The following is a 9587-nucleotide window of genomic DNA, read 5'->3' as shown; positions in this document are numbered from 1 at the left end:
TCTCATTTCCAGAAAAACTAAGAACCTTTGTGAATAAATTTCTAAACCTAAAGCCCATAGTCTGTGACATATACCAGCACTAATATTGATTATTTTCCCAGAGAAGCTCATTCGTCTAGTTTTCAAGACTGCTAACAAAGTTTTAGTAGTTTCTAGATAATCTTTAAAAACTTGTCCATATTCTGTTCAGTTGGTCTTTAAAAGGAACCCCTTAGTGTGCAGGTTCTGAACGTTTCTGCATTATCATCAAAACACAACTTTTTTCTTACATAAGCACTTAGACAGGGCCATATATAAATGTGTGTTTAATTAAATTTTGTAGGTTGTATAATACAAATATCACATTTCTGTGCTCCTAGGACCCACAGTGACAGATCTGAAATATGTACAAATTCAACTCTAAGAGCCTTGAAGAAAAATGTAGATCTTCACAGGTATTCTCAAGGAGGAGCTAAGAGAATTTACTGTACGTAACACACCTCGGTCTTTCCTCAGCTTCACATCACATGGCATCTGTTCTCCCCACAATTTTCTTCCCCTTTCTCCTGCCTATTCAGCAGAGACATCTTGTGTCCTTATGTAGATTCATTCACCCCCTTTCCAGGCTCCTGCAGGGCTGAAGTTTGACACATGTCTCCACCAGTACATCAAAGGTCCCATCCATCTTCCCGAGCAGAAAAGGACCTTCCTTCTTTTTTTAATATTTATTTTATTTATTTGGCCTGCAGTGGGTCTTGGCTGTGACACGTGGGGTCTTTAAGTTGCAGCATGAGAACACTTAGTTGCAGCATCTGGGATCTAGTTCCTCGACCATGTATCAAACCTGGGCTCCCTGCTTTGGGAGCTCCGAGTCCTATCCACTGGACCACCAGGGAAGTTCCAGGACCTCCCTTTTTAAACAAATGTATAGGAAGGCTGACAATGGTCAAACCATAACAATGCCAAACTCTAGGCAAGTGTTTAATACAACTTCATAGAAAGTGCCAGCAACTTCCCACCTTTAATATAAATAATACAAGTATTTGAGAGAAAACATATTGAGAATTTATTTTCACATGACACCATATGGCAAAAGAATAAACATCACAAATTTCACAGATCTTCAATGTGAAACAGAAGAGAGAAAGGATAAGAGGAAGATAATGACTAAAATGATATGAAGCAAGAACAGGACTTAAATTTTCACTGGAAAGGGACTGCTAGAAATGTGAATTTTAAACTCCTGACCAAAAGAAATACGTGTTCTATTAAAAAATGAAATAGCTTCCACTTTCAATGTGTAAGAAAAACTATGCTTCATACAAATATGAACTAATGAAGTTACTTTGTGGATGTCCTTAGATATATTAATAACCAACAAGTAAAAGAAAATGATGTCTATATCAAAACAAAGAAATGGTTAGTGTAGTTATTAAGATAACCAACAAGTCCATTAACTACGTCTTTCAATCTCTATGATGCTTATTAACAACCATGGGTAACAAATGATGTATAATTGATATACAGTGTTGTAACTTCAGGTGCACAGCACAGAGCTTTGTTTATGTAGTCGTACATCTATCCATACCACGGAATGAAAGTGTTAGCCACTCAGTTGTGTCCAACTCTTTGTGACCCCGTGGACCATAGCCTGCCAGGTTCTTCAGTCCATGGAATTCTCCAGGCAAGGATACTGGAATGAATAGTGATTCCCTTCTCCAGGGAATCTTCCTGACCGAAGGATCAAATCCAGGTCTCAAACATTGCAGGCAGATTTTTTACTGCCTGAGCCACCAGGGAAGCCCAATTCATATATATATGTGTGTGTGTGTGTGTATATATATATATATATATATACATGAATATATATATACATACACACATACATTCTTTTTCAGATTCTTTTCCCTTACAAATGATTACAAAATATTGAGGCTAGTTTCCGGCGCTATACAGTAGGTCCTTGTTGGTTATCTTTGTTGGTCATCTATTTTATATATAATAGTGTGTCACTATACCTGCTTCTACTACACGTGACTGTGACTTATCTCTACTGCTTTCTTCCTTTTTCTCTCTCTTTGCTCTTCTTTCCTCATAGGTCACCTATTTCCGCTTTTCTCTATACTTTCATTTGAAAATATGGCTTTTTACAGACAGAATCCACCTTTTCACTCAATGAAAAGTATGAAAGTAAATAATCACAATGAATTCAATGTATTCCTAACATTTGTCTTCCCACTCAATTTATTTCTTGCCCTTTGCCCAGAATTTGTCCCTTTGGCAACAGATCTTTTTTAGGGGGTCTCCTAAAACTCCTCCCAGGCTGGAGAGGACCGCCAGTACTTCCTGGCAATCCTTCCATATTTCCTTAATTCACTCCCCAATCTCTACGAGGACTGTCACTTGTTATGCTTTCTCTTCTGACATTCAGCACATCCTCCTCCACCTCAGCTGAATGAAAGTGAAAGTGAAGTCGCTCAGTCGTGTCTGACTCTTTGCGACCCCATGGACTGTAGCCTACCAGGCTCCTCCATCCACGGGATTTTCCAGGCAAGAGTACCGGAGTGGGTTGCCGTTGCCTTCTCCAGGGCTAAATACCTCACTTCTAATTTTACTGAGAAAATAAAAGTAATACAAAAAGACCAGCCTGGTCTCCCAACACCAAATACACCATCTTACCCCTGTCCATAACCTTGTCCTCTCTCTTTGCTCTCTTTTCTGAGTTCTGGGCTATTCCTTTTGACAGTCTTGCAAGTCACTAATTTTCCCTTTGACTGTGTTGGAATTCAAATCTAGTACATTTGTACTCCAATGACTATATTTCTTATTAATTAGTTTTAATTGGAGTAGAGTTGCTTTACAATGTTGTGTTAGCTTGTACAGTACAGCAAAATGAATCAGCCATACATATACATAAATCCCCTGTATTTTTTATGTACAAATTTTTGATCATCTCCTTCATGTTTCATCTTTGTTCATTTTTATTCCACAATCTCTTGTTCTTTTTGGTAAAAGTTATGCCTTTAATTCTTTGATCGTTTCAATTATATTTATATTGAAATCTTATCAAACTACTCCAGAGATGAAACTGATTTTATCTGTAGTCAACTCACATTCTAATTGTTGATTTTGTTGGCCTTCTTTCTCAGCATTAAACCCATCCACATGTTTTGGAATTTGAGGTTACGGGCTCATGTTGAAGCATTTGAAAGCTTTTAACATTTTTCTATCCCTCCCCATGCCTTCAACTATGAGCTCACCCATCTCTGTCACAGACCCTTGATCAAAAGCCAAGTCTTATAGTAGTAACTTGGTATTCCTGACCCAAGGTAATATTGTAGATTCTGCAGATCTGGTCACAGGGCAGTTAGGCAGCTTGGCTCAATTTTTTATTGTATCTGGGTACCCCCATCTCCCTAGTTCTGTAGCTTTATAAAAGCTACCTTTCCAAGTAGAAGTTATCTAGAGTTTTAATCTTTTTCAGTATTTTTACTTAATATAAATATATAGAACTTTTTAATATTTTCTCACTTCTGAGAAGGGAGTTTTTAAGCTGTAAACTTGGATCTGATTTCTTATGGAGCAGTTTTAGTGTCCGCTATGCCTCCGGCCAGGGCTCTGTGCTGTCTGGATTGCCTATGAAGTTTGTGGTGTCAGCCTACTTGCTTTGACATCTTTGCTCTAGTTCCACCTAGGAGATGTTTGTCTTGTTTTTTTATATTGATTGTTTTCTCTCTTTAGGTTTGACATGTTATTGCCATCTATTTGGTGCAGAGTAGGTTATCAAAGCTTCAATTTAGTGAGCTGTCTTGACTAAAAGCTGTACCTGTCAACTCTTGTTTCCATCAAAAGCCAGTCTCCTCACTTACCCACTGCGTTTCATCCACCCTGCCTTCTTTATTTTATTTATTTATTTTTTCAGCCATACTACATGGCAATTCTCCCGTCAGGGATCAAACCTGAGCCCTCAGCAGTGAGAGTTCAGAGTCCTAATCACAGGATCATCAGAGAATTCCCACTCTCACCTTCTTGAGGACTTCACTACTGCAATTATTTCCCCTCTGCTGCTTTTAACATCAAAATTCCTTGAAAGGATTCTGCACATTCATGCTCTTTTGTTTCTCATCCCTCCTCTCCTCAACTCATCCCAACCAGGCATTCAAGCCTGAGACTACATTGTAAAGGAAATACTTTGCTCATGTTGAGTTGCTACGTAGAAATCTAAGCAGAGCTAACAAGTCAGTCTTGAGGCTCAGAGAAGAGTACAGGGCTGGAGATATTTACATGGGACTCTTGAACATATTGATATTATAGCAGAGATTTTTGTTGCATGCTCAATCATGTCCAACTCTTTGCAGCCCATTGGACTGTAGACCCCTAGGCTCCTCTGACCATGGGATTCTCCAGGCAAGAACACTGGAGTGTTGCCATTTCCTCCTCTGGGGGATCTTCCTAACCCAGGGATCGAACCTGTGTCTCCTGTGTCTCCTGAACTGCTGGCAGATTCTTTACCACTGAGCCACCTGGGAAGCCCAGCAGAGATTACTAGGTGCTTATCAAATATTCTTTCTTCTCTTCCTCCTTAGTACAGAACTTCAATTTTAGCTGAGCATATTGCTATGTGGGATAAAGGCCACAACTACCAGTCTCCCTTGTAGCAAGAGGTAAACACATGACTGAATCTAGCCATTGAACTGAGACAAACTTGCAAATGTATATATGTGTTGGGGGATGGGGCTTCCAAAAAAAAGTCTTCCTTAGAAGAGCTGGTCTGCTGGGTGGCTCCGCTTTCTCTTTTCCTTCCTCATGGTATATGTAGATGATGCCTAGAGCTAACTTAGCCATCTCAAATCATGACGTGGGCCTGAGAATATAAGCCCCATGCTAGGATGATGGAGCGGAGAATTAGAAGTAGTCTGAATCTCTGATGACTTCATGGATCTGCCACATCAGCTGTGGACTGGGTCCTTCTGGCCCCTTCTGACTCCTGATAGGTGAGAGAATGAACTCTTCTGAGTGTAAGCTATCGTCATTAATCTCAGTCATCAGCAGGGGAACATGATTCATTAGGGAACAGATGGAATTTAAAGCCATAGATCTGGAAGAGATAATCTAGGAAACGAATGAAGTTATAGACAAAATTATGCAACAGACCAGAGCTATGGAACTGCAGTATCCATAGAAAGAGGCAGGGAATTTAGGAAAAGAGATTGACAATGAAGGATCAGCAAGGTAGCAGGAAAACTGGGTCTTGTGGTGTCCTGGGAGCAGCGAAGAAAACATTTGAAGTAAGAAGCATGATTGTCAGCTGCTTCTCCTAGGTCAAGTAGGATGAGAACCAGGACTTGACCATTGAAGTTAGCAACATTGAGGTCACTGGTGACCTGGACAAGACAAGTTCAGAGGAGTGTTGGGGAAAACCTGACTTGAATGGACTTAAGGCAGAATTAAAGGAAAGAAAGACGGAAAATACAACCAACTCCGACGTAGTTTTGTTTCAAAGAGCAGAAAATCGAAATAATGACTGGAGAAGAAGGCTCAAAAAAAGCTTATGCTTGTTTCAAGAGGAGAAAAACAACAGCATGTTTATGCTTGTGGGAATGATCTAATTTAATGAAGCAAGAATGAAAAGGTATTGATAGAATCATTGGTGTGATATTTCTGTTTATTTTTTTTTTAATTAGTTTATTTTCTACTTTTTAACTTTACAATATTGTATTTGTTTTCCCAAACATTGACATGAATCCACCATGGGTGTACATGTTTTCCCCTTCCAGAACCCCCCTTCCACCTCCCTCCCCAAGTTGTTCCCTGAGCTCAACTCTAATAATTACTTTAATTGGTACTTTATTATATTTTCATAACTAGCTATTATGTTGCTAATTTTTCCTGATTCTTTTTTATTTAGATAATCAATTCAATGTATTTTTAATGGCATAAATAATTACAAAAAGTAATTTTAAAGAGAATGCTTGATTAAAAAAATATATCCTAATTCAATTTATCTCTGTTATATTGTTTAGATGCTAAATGCTTCAAATACATACATACAAAATTCTCCAGTGGGACTTTGCTGGTGGTCCAGTGGCTAAGACCCCAAGCTCCCAATGGTTCAATTTCTGGTCAGGGAACTAGATCCCACATGCTGTAACTAAAGGCTTGCATGCCACAACAAAATTAAAGATCCCATGTGCTGCAACTAAGACTCAAGACAGCTAATTAATTCACTCATTCATATTAAAAAATTCCCAGTTTATTAGGATAAAGCATGAATTGAAGAAAAAGAGAAAAGTGCAGTAATTTTACTCTGTAATATACTTAAGGCATGATTTGGCCTTTCCTGTAGGAATTATAGCAAAAGTAAATAAATACAATTCTAAAATAAAAATACTAGCTTCAAAAAAGGCTTAAAGCACTAGCCAGTATTAAATAAGAATAGAGAAGAGTACAATGTGAATGCTGACTCTTAGGTATTTATAATGTTATGTGGAAACTGGAACTCTACCAAGGCTAGAAAGTGTGTTTTTGAACTTGATAATGGGTATTTGAACTATATGGCTCTCTGGGAAGGAACTAGGCTGACCTCTGCTGGGGACATGAAGTGAAGGGCGCTCCATACAAGGCCGCATTTAGGGTAACTGGGAGGTTGTAAATTCAGAAACTTAAGTGGATAAGGATATAGAATGAGGAAAGAAAAAGAAAAAGTGATGATGAGTGGATGGTCCAAGGTAATGAGTCTTCTAGAAAAATAAGAGTGAAGTTAGGAAAAAATAGTCACAGGAAGAAAAGAATTGTGGTAAATGCAACTCCAAATAGGGTAATGAATGTGGAGGTTTTGGTTCCAGACCCCTTTAAAGGACATCTCTGAATCCCCTAAGACTTCTCAGATCCTACATAGATCAAAAAACCTTTCCAGAAGAAGAGAATATTCTCTGAGACATGCACACACATGGTCAGTCCTGATATACAAAAAAAAAAAAAAAAAAAAACACAACTCTTGAGAAAATTGTTGGGGTTAAAAGAAGTCTGAGGAGAGGGGAGGAGGTGCAACAGGACTGACAGTGCAAAGGCTGGGCGAGGGTGGGGAAAGTGAGGCGGTTTCTCACTGGCTTCAGTGACATTTGTACCATAGTTTATGAATTGCTGCTCTGAATTATTAAAATGATTCTGTATCTCACTTCAGACAGTTACATCTAATACATAAAGTACTGTAAAGGTGAAACTGAAATTAAAGAGAGAGGAAAAGAAACCAGAGAGAGGTTAGTACTGTAGGATTAAACACTACCCAGGTGGGGTTTAAAGTCCAGGTTAGTCTGAGCTTTCTGACTGAAGATCCAACCTGTGGGAAAACATATTTTTCTTTTATGTCTTCTCCAACATTTAAAGTTATAGTTATGGGAGCAAAACTTTTTGCATAGCTTTTTTTTAAACTGAAACATTTATTTCATTCTAAAGGAAAAAGAAAACCTGTAAAGCAAAGTACTGTTTGGTCATTTGTAACCGTCATCATTGACCACTGATAATATTTATCAGGCCTTCTTTAACATGAGTTGCAAATGTTTCATGTCATTATGACTATGAATATCTATTATCTATCTATCTATACCTTGATACCAACTTCGGCTAGGAAATATCACCATATATATAGTTCGGTTTGTTTGTATCAATGGAACATGAAAGTTGGGGTTCCCCCAGTGGCTCAGTGGTAAAGAATCCTCCTACAATGCAGAAAATGCCGATTCAGTCCCTGGGATGGGAGGATCCCCTGGAGGAGGGCACGGCAACCCACTCCAGGATTCTTGCCTGGAAAATCCCATGGACAGAAGAGACTGGCAGCCTATAGTCCAGAGGGTTGCAAAGAGTCGGACACAACTGAAGTGACTGAGCATGCACGCAAAACAAGTCAGAAGGCGTCTTGTGCGGCAAGATGCTTACCTATGGAAGTAGGAAAACAGAGAACCAAAGTGGTCCACTCCATCCTGACAATTTATCACCCAGTCTGCTTTTTTGCCTAAAGGACAGGCTCAATTGAAAAACATTAAAATTTCACCAAAATTGGATTTGCTTCAGCACAAAGAATTTTGTCTTCAGCCATCCTAGAAAACTGCTTATTGTTGTTTTGTCTGTTACCAGACAAAGGACTTTGATGAAGCAATATGTTTTGGAAGTGGTTAAGCTTATTTATGCCTTGGAGGAAAATTTAAACTCAGGCAATGCTCTGTCAAATATTCTCATCCATTGCAGAATCTCTAAAATCTGTTTCAGTATTTTGAGCAGATCATTGAGGAATTGCCTTTCTCTCTCCCTCTCTTTTTATATATCACTTAAATATATATATGTATTATCCACATTTTTTCAGATTCTTTTCCACAAAAGGTTATTAAAAGATATTTAATATAGTTCCCTGTGCTATACAGTAGGTCCTTGTTGTTTATCAATTTTTTACATAGTAGTGTGTATCTGTTAATCCCATACTCCTACTAATTTATACCCACTCCAGTATTCTTGCCTGGAGAATCCCAGGGACGGCAGAGCCTGGTGAGCTGCCGTCTATGGGGTCGCACAGAGTCGGACACAACTGAAACGACTTAGCAGCAGCAGAAGCTTACCCCTTTGGTAACTCTAAGTTTGTTTTCTGTATCTGTGAGTCTGTTTCTGTTTTGTAAATAAGTTCATTTGCATCATTTTTAAGATTTCACATATAAGTGATAGCATATGCTATTTATCTTTCTCTCTCTGACTTAGTTCACTTAGTATGATAATCTCTAGATCCATTCCTGTTACTATAAATGGCATTATTTCAGTCTTTTTATGGCTTAGTATTCCATTGTATGTATGTATGAATATGTATATATGTGTGTGTATATATGTGTTTCAGTTCAGTTCAGTTGCTCCATCGTGTCCGACTCTTTGCAACCCCATGGACTGCAGCACGCCAGGCCTCCCTGTCCATCACCAACTCCCAGAGCTTACTCAAACTCACGTCCACTGAGTTGGTGATGCCATCCAACCATCTCATCCTCTGTCGTCCCCTTCTCCTCCCGCCTTCAATCTTTCCTAGCATCAGGGTCTTTTCCAATAAGTCAGCTCTTTGCATCAGGTGGCCAAAGTATTGGAGTTTCAGCTTCAACATCAGTCCTTCCAATGAACAGCCAGGACTGATCTCCTTTAGGATGGACTGGTTGGGTCTCCTTGCTGTCCAAGGGACTCTCAAGAGTCTTCTCCAACACCACAGTTCAAAAGCATCAATTCTTCGGTGCTCAGCTTTCTTTATACACATATGCACATGTGTATTCATCATATCTTCTTTATTTATTCCTCTGTCATTGGATATTTCAATGTTATGTCTATTGTGAATAGAGCTGCTATGAACAATGGGGACCATTTCTCTTCATGAGAGTATTGACACCTCTTACCATAGCAAAGTCCTGTTTTGCATGTTGTTTGTACAAAGTCAGTATCAAAGGAGGATTCCTATGTAGGGAATCCTTATGGCAAGTTCAGAGGTTTCCTGTGGTTTTGAAATTGTAAAAACTTTATCTGCCGAGCAAAACTTCAGCTCAGACACTGCACGGTTGGAGACTCAGCCATATCGGGCAGCACCTCTG

General features: G+C 39.0%; 1 long non-coding RNA gene across 1 annotated transcript in view; it reads left to right on the top strand.

Moving 5' to 3' along the window:
• LOC145527005 (uncharacterized) overlaps positions 1–9587 on the top strand; it is a 111404-nt gene that overhangs the window by 50389 nt on the left and 51428 nt on the right. The gene's annotated exons all lie outside the window — the stretch shown is intronic.

This window comes from Giraffa tippelskirchi, chromosome 11, assembly GCF_054371585.1.
Source record: "Giraffa tippelskirchi isolate mGirTip1 chromosome 11, T2T-mGirTip1v1.2.pri, whole genome shotgun sequence".
Classification (NCBI taxonomy): Eukaryota; Metazoa; Chordata; class Mammalia; order Artiodactyla; family Giraffidae; genus Giraffa; species Giraffa tippelskirchi.
The sequence above is the reverse complement of the archived record's forward strand: the minus strand, read 5'-3'. Positions and strand labels throughout refer to the sequence as shown.